General features: G+C 42.3%; 1 non-coding gene across 1 annotated transcript; it reads right to left on the reverse strand.

Moving 5' to 3' along the window:
• Positions 1-13,502: 13,502 nt before the first annotated feature.
• On the reverse strand, positions 13,503-13,666 carry LOC120368019 (U1 spliceosomal RNA). The gene has a single exon (XR_005582248.1). It is a non-coding gene; the product is annotated as a U1 spliceosomal RNA (small nuclear RNA).
• Positions 13,667-14,043: the final 377 nt, after the last annotated feature.

A 14,043-nucleotide genomic window follows, 5' to 3' on the forward strand; every position in this document is an offset into this window, starting at 1 on the left:
TTAAAGGGAAGGCATTCTGTATGATGTTTGATACATTTGTGAGCACACATGTTTTCATACATGTGTGAGGCACATGTGCACATGCAATTACAATGAATCCCCAGGAAACCCTGTTTGACAAGCCCTGGTGTAGATGAATGACAATAGTGGCTTGGATTAGGGTTCCAGTAGTGGACATACAGAGTAGTGGGCAGATCTGAGAGAGGTTCACGAGGCAAAATTGGTGTCTATTAATGCATGAGCTAAGGGGGCGGATGGATTCTGAAGGAGTATTTCCACCAAGAAAGGCAATGTCGGGAAGAATCTTTTGGCCAACTTCTCCAATTCCAGTAGAGCAATCCAGCTTCTTTTGACATCTCCTCTTTATCTTTCACCCTGAGAGTCCTCATAAGCACTGTTTAAATTTCTCTTGACTAGTCTTACTACTTTGACCCATCAAAAACCTTTATCCTCGCCTAAGAAATTTCTGGCAGAAGGGCAGTAATGCTTAAAAAAAAAAACAAAAAACCCTCAAAAACCCCCAAAACAAAAAAACAAAAACAAAACCACTTTTGGACATCTGTTCTGATGCAGAAGCCAAAAGCAGGGTCCGCATGGTGCCAGCGTGGCAGCCGTGGCCGCATATTGCAGTCAGAATGTGCGTGGTGCCAGGGCTAATGATCTGGGTTTCCTGCAGAGGACCGCTCTGCCAGCCTTCTAATTAGGATCTGCTCAGAGCAGCCTGGGCGGGGGTGATCAGGCCTTTTCTTCTGCCCTCCTGTCCCTTGATTGTCTTCCTCCCATGCTGCAATTTAGCATTGTGAGCATTTTTTTAAAAAATCCTGGGCCATTTAAAACAAAGTGGGAAAGTAAAGCAGGTTTCTCCAGTGATGCTGGAAAAAAGGATGAGAAACCAAAGCTGATGAAGTCCTAGCCACTCTCCATGGAAGAGTGCAGATCGCCTTTAAGATCTCTTTGGTCAAGAGTCAGCTGAAGGGTCTGCCCAGGGCCCAGAGATCTAGCTGCTGCTGTGGGATGCTCAGCGTGGGCTCCTCTTCAGTCCGCTGATCTCAGAGGGTCATGAGGAGGAGGTGATGAGCATCTTGCCGGTCAGGCTGGATGTGGCGAACACCCACTAGTAGTCAGGCTGTGGCGTGTCAGGGAAGAGGATGTCCCTCTGACAGCCTAAATCAACCCATGGAGGAAGTTTGGGAAGTCATGGATTGTTTCATGAGTGTGTTGGTTTTGGTTTGAACCCATTAGGGGCACCTGCTTTCAGACAACAAGTACAGGGAGGGGGAAGTGTGTTGCACAAAGGAGCTTTCCAAAGGTAATAGGTGAGAGTAGGCCTAGGCCACAGCCCAGAAGTCTTTAATCATGGAACCAAGACTGGAAGCTAAATTTCAGCAGAAATTGTTTGCCTTGTTTACTGTGATGGCCCAGCGCTTAGCACAGAGCCTGCCATATGGCAGGTGTTCAGTAAATGAGTTAATCAACAAAAAGAGCATCATCATAGTGGCTATGTTTTAGGGAGGTGGTGAGGATTCAATGAGATACTGGGTATCAGGTGTTCAGCTCCATGCGTGCACGTGGTCACTACTACTAGCACAACTAAACCAACACTAGCACAGGGGTCAGAAAATATTTTCTGTGAAGAACAAGGTAGTACATATATTAGACTTTGCAGGTCATGAATCTCTGTTGCATTAATAGAACTCTCCTGTTCTGGTGTGAAAGCAACTATAGAAGGCATGTAAATAAATTGATGTTGCTGTACTTTAACAAAACTTTATTTATAAAAACAGACTGTGGCCTGAATTTGGCCTGTGGATCATAGTTGCCTGACTCCTGCTCCAGAAAATGACAAAGTTAAGGGATCTGTTCTTCAGAGTGTATGAATGCAAATATGCCTAGATTCAGGGGAAGTTCATGGATATTCATGAAGAATAGCTCCAGCTTAGGTAAACCAGGTAAATGCAAACACAACTAACATAGCCCCTTACCTGGGAGACTGGTGACAAGAAGGATGCACAGAGCATCCCCCAGCTTCCTCCCCACAGCTTCTGAGGGCCAGAAACAGAATCTACACATACTTAGTCTTCCCTAATCCACGTTGATTTCTATGAGTGAGTAGCATTCTTGTTCCTGTGCACAGAACAGCAGAAGATGGAATAATTAGAAACATGTATTGACCCTTAAGGTTCCTTCATTTGTATATTCACATTCCTGATGCTGTTTAAGACCTCATGTCACTCTAGTGAAAACTGAAAGTTGGGAGGCTTTGAAATGAGAGTAGGCCCATTAGTCTCTCTACAAACCTTGTCTCCTGTCTACCAGGTGTCAGGCATTATGGCTAGTGGTGGAAATATATGGATATGATCTTATTCTAGACTTGAATGAGCTCTTGGTCCAGTTGAGAAAACAGGTATAAACAGATAATTATCTGGCACCATGCAAATGACGAGGCAGTAAGTGTTACTTATGTTTACAGGGCAGGGAGTGGCCATCTGAGCGTGGGGTGAGAGTTATGTAAGGGACTGTTTCTTAGGAGGTGGTGTTTGAACCCCATAGTGGAGTCTCGTGCACTCATGTACACATACTGCTTTTAGAATTGATTTTTTTTTTCTTTGTAGGAAGGATGTACCCTAAAAAAATGTTGAGAAAACAGGTTAACTTAGTTCTGCCACTGGGACATATTGGAAGTAAAGGAGAAAATGCCAGACAAATGTTTCCACTTTCGATGACACTGTCATTCTGTCTCTATGCAGGCCTTCATGTGAAAAGGCAGGGACAGTGAAACACTGCAAATGGAACCCAACTCTCCTCTTGCCTCATAACTTTCATGCTGACTTGTAAGTCAGTTCTCCCATGGTGGAAAAGTAATTCAGACATTGAGTGAAATACACAATGGGACTTAAATTGTAGCGTTGTAGGTACCTTAAATGTTCCATACAAAATGCCTCATGAAAGGAAAAAAGGATCTTTTGATGGAAGGTTTATATTTAGAAAATTTGTCCCTTTACAACAAAGGATAAACAGTATTTTCTATTGGTTTTTTCATCTGCTTCCTTGGCTACCCTTTCAGGTCATCTTTAACTTCACCATTCTTGATAACTATTCAAAACCCAAATATGAACAAATTGTTCCTTGTCTTAACACCATCAGTGGGAGCCTTTTGTCCACAGGACAAATCCCCACTCAAGGTGCTTCGTTCTGTTTCTTCTGCAGCTCTGGCCACACCAAACTAATGATAACAAGCACCAGGCCATGAATTTTACCATGGGTCATATTCCTCTTGGCTATTCGCTTATGTGACCATTTGATCCCTGCCATAATCCTAGATAGCTCAGTTTTATAGAGGAGGAAGCTGAGGTTCAGGGAGATGGAGTAACTTGCCCAAGATCAAGCAAGTTGTCATGGAATTTAATCAAAGATCTTCCTGAATTCAACTTCTAGACCTCTTCTACAATATTCTTCTGCTTAGAACATTTTTCATCCCATTTTTTTCTCCTACAAAATCAGACCCATTTAGGGTTTAGTTCAAACATTCCTTCAACTATGAACCACTCTCAATCTCTGATACCTTCCTTGTTGACTTCAGTACCATTTTATTGGGCGGGGTGGGGGGGGTAATCATCACAGCACTGGCACCATTGTATTATTCCAATTTATTTGCCTTTCTCTTCCCTGTGATACACTGGGAGCATCCTGAAGACTACTTTATTGTGTAGTCTATTTTTATATGCTCAGGCCTATAATGGAGACAGAACTTTGAATATGTATCAGATGACTACATGAAAATAATCTAGGATATGTGTATTTGGTCTATATCTCTCAAATGCAGAAATAATAGCTTTTAAAACTGTGTGCAGATGGAGACTGGATACTGAATGTAGAATGAATGAGTATTCTTGTTATGCTGTTTGAGTGGTGGCTGGAGCGATGAACTGGTTGGGGCTGGTTGTACTGTCCAGCCTCTCAGAAATCTCTTAAGTCCATCCTAAATGTCTAAATGAAGTAAATTGGTTGGCTTTATAAGTAATAGAAGTCAATTGTGTTTGCAGTATGTAATGCAGAAACGGCTTAGATGGGGCCAGTGCCAAGAAGTGCTGAGTGGGCAGGAGGCCTGATTTTCAGCCTCCCTCTGCATCCATTTGTGATAATCTGGGTCTGGCGCTCAACCAGTCACCCTCGTAACGAGGCTTGCATGAGACAGCCTTTGCCCCCAGCACAGACACATCCTGAATCAGGAGTTCCCTTATATAGACATTTCAAAACACCCACACATATACACACACTCACTCACATTCGTTCCAAATACACATTTTATCTTCTTTGTTACAAACACCATCCTAACAGGCTGACAAACATTCAGACAGAAACTGAAATATTTAGATGAACTGGGGCACCTTAACTCCTCTGCAAAATGACTTTTAGCTGAAAGGCGGAAGGAAGCAGATAATTCTACCTTGATCCTGTGACTCTGAGTCATTGGTGAGCGTTTGCCTTTTGGCTTGAGGGTAGGGCATGAGAGCAGCAAGCGAAGATTATAATAACACTCATGTTTGTTCTACGTTTTACAGGAGAACTGGTATTGTCTCCCAGCAGGAAATTAGATGATATTCACTCCTGGGATAACAATAATAAAGACATTAACAATAAAGATAAACATTTATTGTCCCACCACATTATTCTAAGCATTGACAGCATTAGGTGTTATGCCCATAATAATTATTTGAACGTATAGGTGTTTTTATTATCTCCATTTCAGGAATGGAGAAACTGTGGCTTAGAGGAGTTCACATTTTGCTCAAGATCACACAGTAAGGAGCCAGCCTGAAGTAGGTCATATGTATGTGTGTGTGTGTGTGTGTGTGTATGTATGTATACATATATATGTGTATATATACATATATATGTTTATATGTATCTCCAAAGCTGTGGGTTTTTTTTTTTTCTTTCTTTCTGGTTGCCCAGGCTGGAGTGCAGTGGCACACTCTTGGCTCACTGCAGACTCCACCTCCTGAGTTCAAGTGATTATCCTGCCTCAGCTTCCCAGGTTGCTGGGACTACAGGTGCTTGCCACCACACTGGACTAATTTTTGTATTTTTAGTAAAGATGGGATTTCACCATGTTGGCTAGGCTGGTCTCAAACTCCTGATCTCAGGTGATCCATCTGCCTCAGCCTTTCAAAGTGCTGGGATTACAGGCGTGATCTACTGCACCCAGCCCTGTGTTCTTAAATGCTGTGTTTTACAGAGCAGAGAAGCTGGCCTGCTCAAATTTATTTGAATGACATTGTGAAAAACCATCTGGGAATGAAATTCCATAGAAGCAGGAGGTCAGGATTGTCAAGCTTTGCCCTGTAAAACCCTTAGCAGTTACAAGCAGGGGTATTATATGAGGGTTCATCCTGGTGTTGGAGTGTTAGATGAGTCTTTTGGATTATCTTTCTATAATCTTATGCTGGGAACCTATGAATGCCACAGTGACAAGTATGAATGGAAAGAATTCATGCTAGAGAATGTCGGGAGATATCCAGGATGCTGGCAAGGGTACTGTGGGGCTCTGTTCCCCTGAAAGAAGTTGACAATCAAAAGAGGGGAAGAAAGAGAGTCATCCTAGAACAGTCTGATCATAGCCAGACATATTTATGAGGCCATCCTAGATCAAACAGCTCCTGGCCTGTCCCCAGGCTGAGTCTAGACTGGAAGGATGGCCCAGCCAAACCACTGAGTTATTTATAAAATAACTGTTTTAAGATAGTACATTTTTGTAACGGTCTATTATATTGCAAAAGATAACTGATACATCTCTTATTGAAACTCTACAGAATTAAAAAGGACAAGTATTATAAATCAGAAGAGGGAATTCAGTATCTCAGAGGATGAAGTGACTTTCCCAAGGTGCTAGAGCCAGTTAATGGCAGAATAATGACTAGGACCCAGGGGAGTTCACAAGAGGTCTTGCAAATAAAGGAAGGTAGCCTGTGCTACTCCAAAACATGGTCTGAATTGTTATCATTCCTATCCTTGTTTCAAAACTTCTGTGGAGGAAAAAGCAGCCCCACCTTCCAGATAATGCAAAGTAAATATAGCTGCCATCATTGCCATCTTTATAACTAGGGAAGCTGTAGGATTTGCCCTACAAATTGGACTCTTTGAGAGTAGCAGGGATGCTACTAATAACTATGCCAAAATTATTTAAGCAAGCTGGCTCTATGGCCACCCTATCTCTATCTAATATGGAGAGAGCACTTTATAGGTTGCAAATCCTTTTTAGATAATTATATTTCATTTGACAAAAAATCTGCATCGTAGTTTCAACACCCTCATTTTGCTGAAGGAAACTTATTTTCAGAGAAATAGAGTAACTTTTCTATGATTCTTGATACTAGGTAGGCATTCAATAAATATTTATTGAACTGGATGAGTAGCAATTCAGTGGATAGATGAATTCCTGCATATATAAAAATAAATGCAAGAAAAGGAAGCAGAAAGCCTGACCATGTGGTGTTTTCAAGAAGGTATAAATAGAAGACAGTCAGTAGCTATGGATGATTCTCACACTGAGTTCCCCAGAACACCAGTGCCCTCTATGACATTAGTAGGTGTTCTGGGACCACCATGCAAGGCCAAGGTCTTATGTTTAGGTTGTTCATCTATAAAACTGGAGTAAATTTTCATGGAATAGAGGTGGAAGGACAACAGATAATGTAAATAACGTATTTAGCACAGTGAGTAGCACACCAAGTAGAGAAATAACAGCAAATATGTAATAATCATTTATGTTCCAGGCATCACGCAAATGCAGTGTGTCAATCTCATTGCCTCCTCTGTTTTTCTAAGTCAGGTACCATTTATTATCCCCATTTTATGGGTGAAAAAATAGGGGCTTACAGAGGAAAGGTTTTGCCTAAAGTTCCACAAGTGTCAATGGCAAAGCAACCCAGGCCCTGGGTCATCAGTTACAGTGCTGCCCTGTCTCCTGCCCAGTGAATGACCCTGTCCTTAGTTTTATACTACGCTTTGTTAAAGAAACACTTCTTACTGTATCTGCAGCATTTTAAATTTGGATGGGTCTCAACTTTTTTCAGTCATGTGACCCTTAACGAAATCAAAACTGAATCGCATCTGAGAAGCCTAAAATTTAAAACAAAGTAAAAGCAGTATTGCTCTGAGTCGGTTACAAAGCCCTAGAGCTCCCCTTCCTGTGACAACTGTATAAAACCCTTTGCCCTCTGTTGAGCAAAGTAGGAAAATATTGGTCTGAAGCATAGTTGAGTGGATTTGCTGCCTGGCACATCTAGGCTTACTGTCTCTGGGGACCATAACCTGCTGCGTCCCTGCAGGATCTGAATGCACGTTTAAGCTCAGATAAAGAGGCCCAGGGGGATCATGAGGGTTGGGACAGAATTGAATAGAGCAATCAACTTTCTGAGCTTTTCTGGGTAAGACCCAGGCAATAGCATAGACTATGGTGTTGTTCCTAGAGAGTCTCTAAGAATGATTTCCAAGAAAAGTCATTCTTACGAAGCCAGAATTCTAAAGATAGTGCTGGCTCACTGGCAATGAGGAATGACCTCCTCTTCCCTCCTCTTCCCCCAACTCCAATTAAGTCATTTTCTTTCTCTCCACCTGTACCTGGGGTTCTCTCCAGGCTGCAGGCAAATGGTGCATTAATCACACAGATCAGCTAGTGCACAAGGATACTGGGAAGCGGCTGATTTATGAACCAGCCCAGTGTGGGGAGGCTGGGAGTGGGTGAGGTGGGCCCAGCTTGGGGAGCATATGGGGGCCCCTTCTCTAGGACCAGACCCATATGCTCTGCTGCAGTTCCATATGCTGTGTGGGCTGGTTCCCCCTTTGCCAATGTCGAGGCTTCCTGTTTGCTGTAACGTGCAGGGAGCTGGATCTGTCACATGCCCTGCTGGCATTCAAGCACAGCCTTTCTAATGGTGTGAGACCTCGGGGCTCTTCCTATAGACGAGAAGAGAACTACACTTATGCCCTTGTCAATGAGTTATTGTCATCAATCATTTAGAAACAGTCCACAAGAAATTAGCAAGATCAGTTTTTTTTCCTACTTGCTAGAAAAGGATATTGAGACAAAATGCTAGAATCACCAACACTATGACTAGCAATAATAACCAACAACTATTGCATGTACATCAGGTTCTGAGCTCCATTCTGATCACTTTTTACACGTATTAATTAAAGACACAGAGTAGTTGCCCAAGGTCATGGTTTGAGTATTAGACTTAGGAGTTGTACTCAGACCTATGTTTGCTGTGACTTCTTTTAAATTATCATTCGTAAGTTATTCTTTCACTCATTCAGCATTTATTGAGCCCCTACCACCAACAGACACTATAAAAAGGGCTTAGGATGCTACTGAGAATAAAACAGAAATGATACCATCTCTCTTGGGAGACACATTTTAGGGGAACAAGACAGATAACGGCAAACATTTTCTAAAAAGTTAAACAAGAAAACTTTGTAGTTACAAATTGCAGTAACTTAAAGAAGTAAACAAAGGGCTTGGACAAGAATGGCAGGGTACCTACAATGGCAAGGGTAGTCAAAGAAGCCTGAAGCCTTCAGGGTGAGGGAGCTGCTGTCGGGAAAGGAGCTCCAGGCTAAGAGGATAATGTGTGCAAAGGCCCTAAGGAGTGAAGGAGCCCCAGTGTTCTAGGGACAAGTTCAGGAGGGACAGAGCTAGCAAGGGACAGCAGAGAGTGGTAAAAGATGGGATGGAAGGCAGATTTTTGGCAGATCATGAGGGGGATGTGTATGCCCTGAGAAGTTGCTTCAGAGTTTTCAGTAACTTCTCAGCACTCACTTGTAGTTAATACTGGTGAGTAACAGCTTAGTATGCCCATTAATAATGTGACATCCTCCAGCTCCCTAGCCCATCCCCTAGTGCCTTTCCCATCCCCTGATATTTTGTAGCAGCAGAAGTCAACTCAGGAAACAGTTATTTGGGTAAAGATGTGTAGTTAACTGGTCTGTATATACCTCCCAGGGCAGGTATTGTATACTTAATGCCCAGCAATGAATGGGAAAATACAGTAGGATTCACAGGCTGTGGGTACATTTTTCAATTTAAAACCATTACTGAATCTTTAAGACCATGTTTGCTTTTTAGTAAGTTGTAAAATAATATCATTACTCTACCCCATTATGTTTTACTATACTATGTTAGCATTATGTGTTTTTCTTTTGTACATTTTTAAATTTGAAGATAACAGTAGCTTTGGAATACTTCATTGTTTTCTTTTGTCATTTCTTTCTTTTTTTAAACTTTCCATTCCAGCAGATCTGACCTCAGGGACAAGATCTAGTAGACTGCCAAGATTAAATTTTATTTAACAAACATTTACATAGAAATTGTTCTGTGTCCATATGATCTAAATGCTTTATAAAAATAAACTCATGTAACCCTAAAACAAGCCTAAAACAAGATCAATACTGTTGTTATCACTCCCATTTTACAGATGATGATGCTGGAGCACAAAGAGATTAAGTAAGATAGCCCAAGTTCATACCACCAGGAAGTGGCAGAGCTGGGTTTGAGCCCTGGAAGTCTGTCCCCTATGTCTATGCTCATAGCCATTTCCATCTGATGGAAATTTCCTTGTGTAGAAATTTATAAAAATGCTCAGCACTACAGAGCATAATTGTTAACCCTCATTGTGCTTGGAGGCTTGTGTTTTTCCCTTGCCTACTAGAGAGGATTCTGACTTGACATGTGGATCTCCCCTCATCCTCTGACCTCTCGGGAGCCTCCTGTCAAGCAGGGCAGGGTTTGAGGTTTGTTTCTTGGTGTCAGGAGAAAAGGGAAAAAGGAAAAGGTAGAGTATGGAGAGGAGATTGTCAGGGATTGAGGAGATTGCTTAAAGAGCCACATTGCAGCTGCTGTGCCTGAGGTCTGAGGATCTGTGAGACTAAAAGGGAAATTTTAAGAAGTATTGCAGAGAAGAGAAACTTCTTTTGCTGAGAAGTGTGAGAAGTCAAGGCAAACCGGCTTTCATGGTTCTGAATGCTGTTTTGTTGTTATTCTGCATCCTGGAATGGCTGCTACTCCATGCTGAGCCTGGTGAGCCACAGTGTTACAATAGCAGGGCAACTGAAAACAGTGCCATTTTATTTTCATTTTCTATCCTCCTTTTTTCTCTAGCTTTGCCTTCCTCCTTTCCTCTCTCTTTTCCCTTCCTTTTTTTCAGGATCCATTTTTGGAGCACCCATTCTGTGTCATGCCTTGTTCATAGCCTTTGACCATCAGAAGCTCACAGTCTTAACATCATCAAGGAGAACATTTAGGCTACATACACTTCTCCAGTAACATGAGGACCTTAAACCTCCTGCAGCCCCCTGGGCATCTACTCCCCGAGGGTCTGTCAGCAAAGCTTGCACTCTGTCATGCCTACGATTTGAGAATTTGCCTTCCACTTGGCATCTCTCCAATAGGTCCTCATTCACTCCTTCTGAAGCCTTGGGAAAAACACAATTTGACAAACTGTTTCACAGTTTACAAACTTCTTAAATACTTGTCTGTGAGTGCTGCTGGATTTATAATATAACAAGAGTTAGCGAACTCTTTTCTGTGAAGAACCGGATATTAAATATTTTAGGCTTTGCAGGTCATTCTGTCTCCACGTTGCTGTTGTAGTGTGAAAGTAGCTTTATCCAATATGTAAACAAAAGTACATGACTGCTTTCTGAAAAACTTTATTTACAGAAGCAGGCAGCAGGTGGATTTGGTTTGTGGGCTGTAGTGTCTGCTGAGTCCTAGAGAAAAATTTGGATTCTTCCATGCATAGACAGTATCCCCTGTGGATGTTCTGATCCAACCAGAGGATTCCTAAGTGACTGCGGAGCTTCTGCAATGAGGTGGTGGTGTCTTTAAGCTTCCCACCAGCAGGACTTTTCAGTTGTTTCTGGTCACATGATAGGAGATGTTGTTACTCCAATCAGAACTGAAACACAGTTGCCTTAATCTTCATGGAGGTCCAATTTTTCTTTTTCTTTTTCTTTTCTTTTTTTCTTTTTCTTTTTTTTTGAGAAGAAATCTTGCTCTGTTGTTAGGCTGGAGTGCAGTGGCATGATCTCGGCTCACTGCAACCTCCGCCTCCTGGGTTCAAGCAGTTCTACTGCCTCAGCCTCTTGAGTAGCTGGGACTACTGGCGCTCCCACCCCCACCCCCACCCCACCACACACAGCTAAGTTTTATATTTTTAGTAGAGACAGGGTTCCACCATGATGGCCAGGATGGTCTCAATCTCTTGACCTCGTGATTCTCCCACCTTGGCCTCCCAAACTGCTGGGAATTATAGACATGAGTCACCATGCCCAGCCAGGCATCCAGTTTTTTAAGGCAGCCAAGGAAAGTGTAATATATAAAATGGAATTTTGGGGAAAATGCTGGGTGTGAATACACACCTATGTACAAACAATTCTTGAACATGTTGATGTTTTGTGTGTCTTGAGTGGGTAAATCTATGGTGATGGTAATGTCAGCTGATCCCTTTCACTTGTTCACTTGATGTGGACAGAGAAGGAGAGGTGAAAATGGGGGCATCCCAGGGACCAGAGCTGAATAAGATGGGTGGGTGGTTATTCAAGATGCAGGAAAGTGACTGCTACGTCTCTCCTGGGAACATAGAAATCCCACTAAGGGAAATGCATCCTGCAAGAGTAGCCACAAAGGGGTGACCTGTGCTGAATCTAGATGCTTTGATTTAAGGCCTATGAATGCTTTTACATGGAACATGTATTTCCAGATATCCAAGTCCTCTCCATTCGGTTACTATTCCTCCCTATGGGGTTTGAGTTCACACTCTGTGAAGGTCTTCTTTGCCAGTTTCCGCACACACTTTCTCCAGTGCGCTTTCCCTTTAAACAGCCAGCACCTGCAGGTGTTTCCCAGAGGAATGCCTTTGGCCTATGGAAGCCCTATGCCCACATTGAGATGAGTCAGAAGTGCCTTGGAATTTACAGCCTCCAGGGCGACCTTTAACTGATGACTAAGGGGATGCAGGAGTTTAAAAACTTCCCTGCATAGGGTGTGGATGACAATGACAGCTACTGGGGTAACTTACCTTCCAGAGTTCCTCGTGGGTCAGGCTGCTGGACTTGGCATGAAATATACCCAGTCTGACTTTGCTCACAACCCCCCTTTTATTTCCTCCTCTTTTCCTTCCCCTCCGACCCTGCCCAGTTTACCCTGGGAGCACTTCCTTCATAAATCACTTGTGCACAAATCCTCATTTCAGGGATAGTAGTTTGAACAGTGAGGTGTGTGCAAGTAGTTTATCTATGCCTCCTGGGTGAGGTACTCAGTGCCTAGCATCATATTGGAAACCTGGTAGGATTTGTGAGATCTGGCTGCATCTTTAAATTCTAAAACCACTACTGAGTCTTTAAGACCATGTTTGCCTTTTATAGTGAGCTCTAAAATGATTCCATTACTCCACCCCATTAAGTTTTGAGACCTGTCCCAAGACTCATTCCCTGAAGAAAAATGTAAAGAGCTACGAAGGAGAGTAGAATCCAGGCAGATACTTGGGCCAAAAATGAAATGGTCCATTGATTACAGGAAAGGAAAGAGGAAAACAACTTAATTTAGATTGAAACTCCTCTCCCATTTTTTTTTCTCCGTGTATTAGAACATAATGAATTTGTAAAATAAGAAAGAGTAGATGAAGGTAATGCTTTTCAAATGCCTGCAAATTAATCTTACTGGATTCTCCCTGCTTCAGCCTTTGTTTTCTCCTTCATTCAGCCTAGCTCAGAGGTGGTGGGCACACAGTGACACCCACAAGTTATCATTTGCTAGCTAGTATCACAAACTAGTAAATGTCATATCATCCTCCCTTTTTATCTTTTGGGGTACTTTTTTTTCTGTCCTCCTCACTATGAAACATCATCTCAGTGCGGGACAGGGGTTCCATAGGCCAAAGGCATTCCTCTGGGAAACGCCTGCAGGTGCTGGCTGTTTGAAGGGAAAGCACACTGGAGAACGGGTGTGCAGAAAGTGGCAAAGAAGATTTTCACAGGGTGCAAACTCAAAACCCATAGCGAGGAATAATAACAGAATGGTGAGGACTTGGAAATCTGAAATACATGTTCCATGTAAAAGCATTCATAGGCCTTAAAGCATCTAGGTTCAGTGCAGGCCATGTCTTTGTGGCTATCCTTGCAGGATGCATTTCCCTTTGAAGGGTTTCTATGTTCCTGAGCCTGAGAGCTCAGAGGTGGAGGGCACGTGGCGCCACCCACAAGTTACCATTTGCCAGCTAGTATCACAAACTAGTAAATGTTGTATCATCTTCCCTTTTTCTTTTTTGGGTATTTTTTTTCTTTTCTCCTCACTATGAACCATCATATTCGGGAGAAGAGAGAGTTTAGACAGTTTAATACTGATTCAGAAAGTCACAAAAATCCCCTTTACTTATAAACAGTGATAGAAAAATGCGGATAAATATATATTTATATTTTTAACATTGTATTTTATTTTATTCCAGGGGAAAGCGCAAACGCAGTCCCCCACTACCACAAATTATGCAGTCGAGTTTCCCACATTTGAGGAAATCGCAGGGGTCAGCACATCCAGAGCACGATGGATAAGTCTTGCCATGGGAAAACCACCTTCGTGATCACGGTATCTCCCCTACCAGGTAAGATTTACATTGTATTTTATTGATACGTAGCATGTGTTTCACTGCTCCAATAATATTATATTAATTTATCATTTTATATATTTAAGTCACACAATGTAATGTTTTGATACATATGGTAAAATGATTACTACGGTCAAGTGGACTAACATATCCACCTATAATCACCCCACATAGTTAAGTTCTGGTGTGTGTGGGAAGAGCACCTAAAATCTACTCTCTTGGCAAATTTTCAGTAAACAATACAACATGGTAAATAAAATCTGTGGCTGGATGTGTTGGCTCACGCCTGAAATCCCAGCACTTTAGGAGGTTGAGGCGGGCGGATCATGAGGTCAAGAGATCAAGACCATCCTGGTAAACATGGTGAAACCCCATCTCTACT

The sequence above is a fragment of the Saimiri boliviensis genome, chromosome 9 (genome assembly GCF_048565385.1).
Source record: "Saimiri boliviensis isolate mSaiBol1 chromosome 9, mSaiBol1.pri, whole genome shotgun sequence".
Lineage (NCBI taxonomy): Eukaryota > Metazoa > Chordata > Mammalia > Primates > Cebidae > Saimiri > Saimiri boliviensis.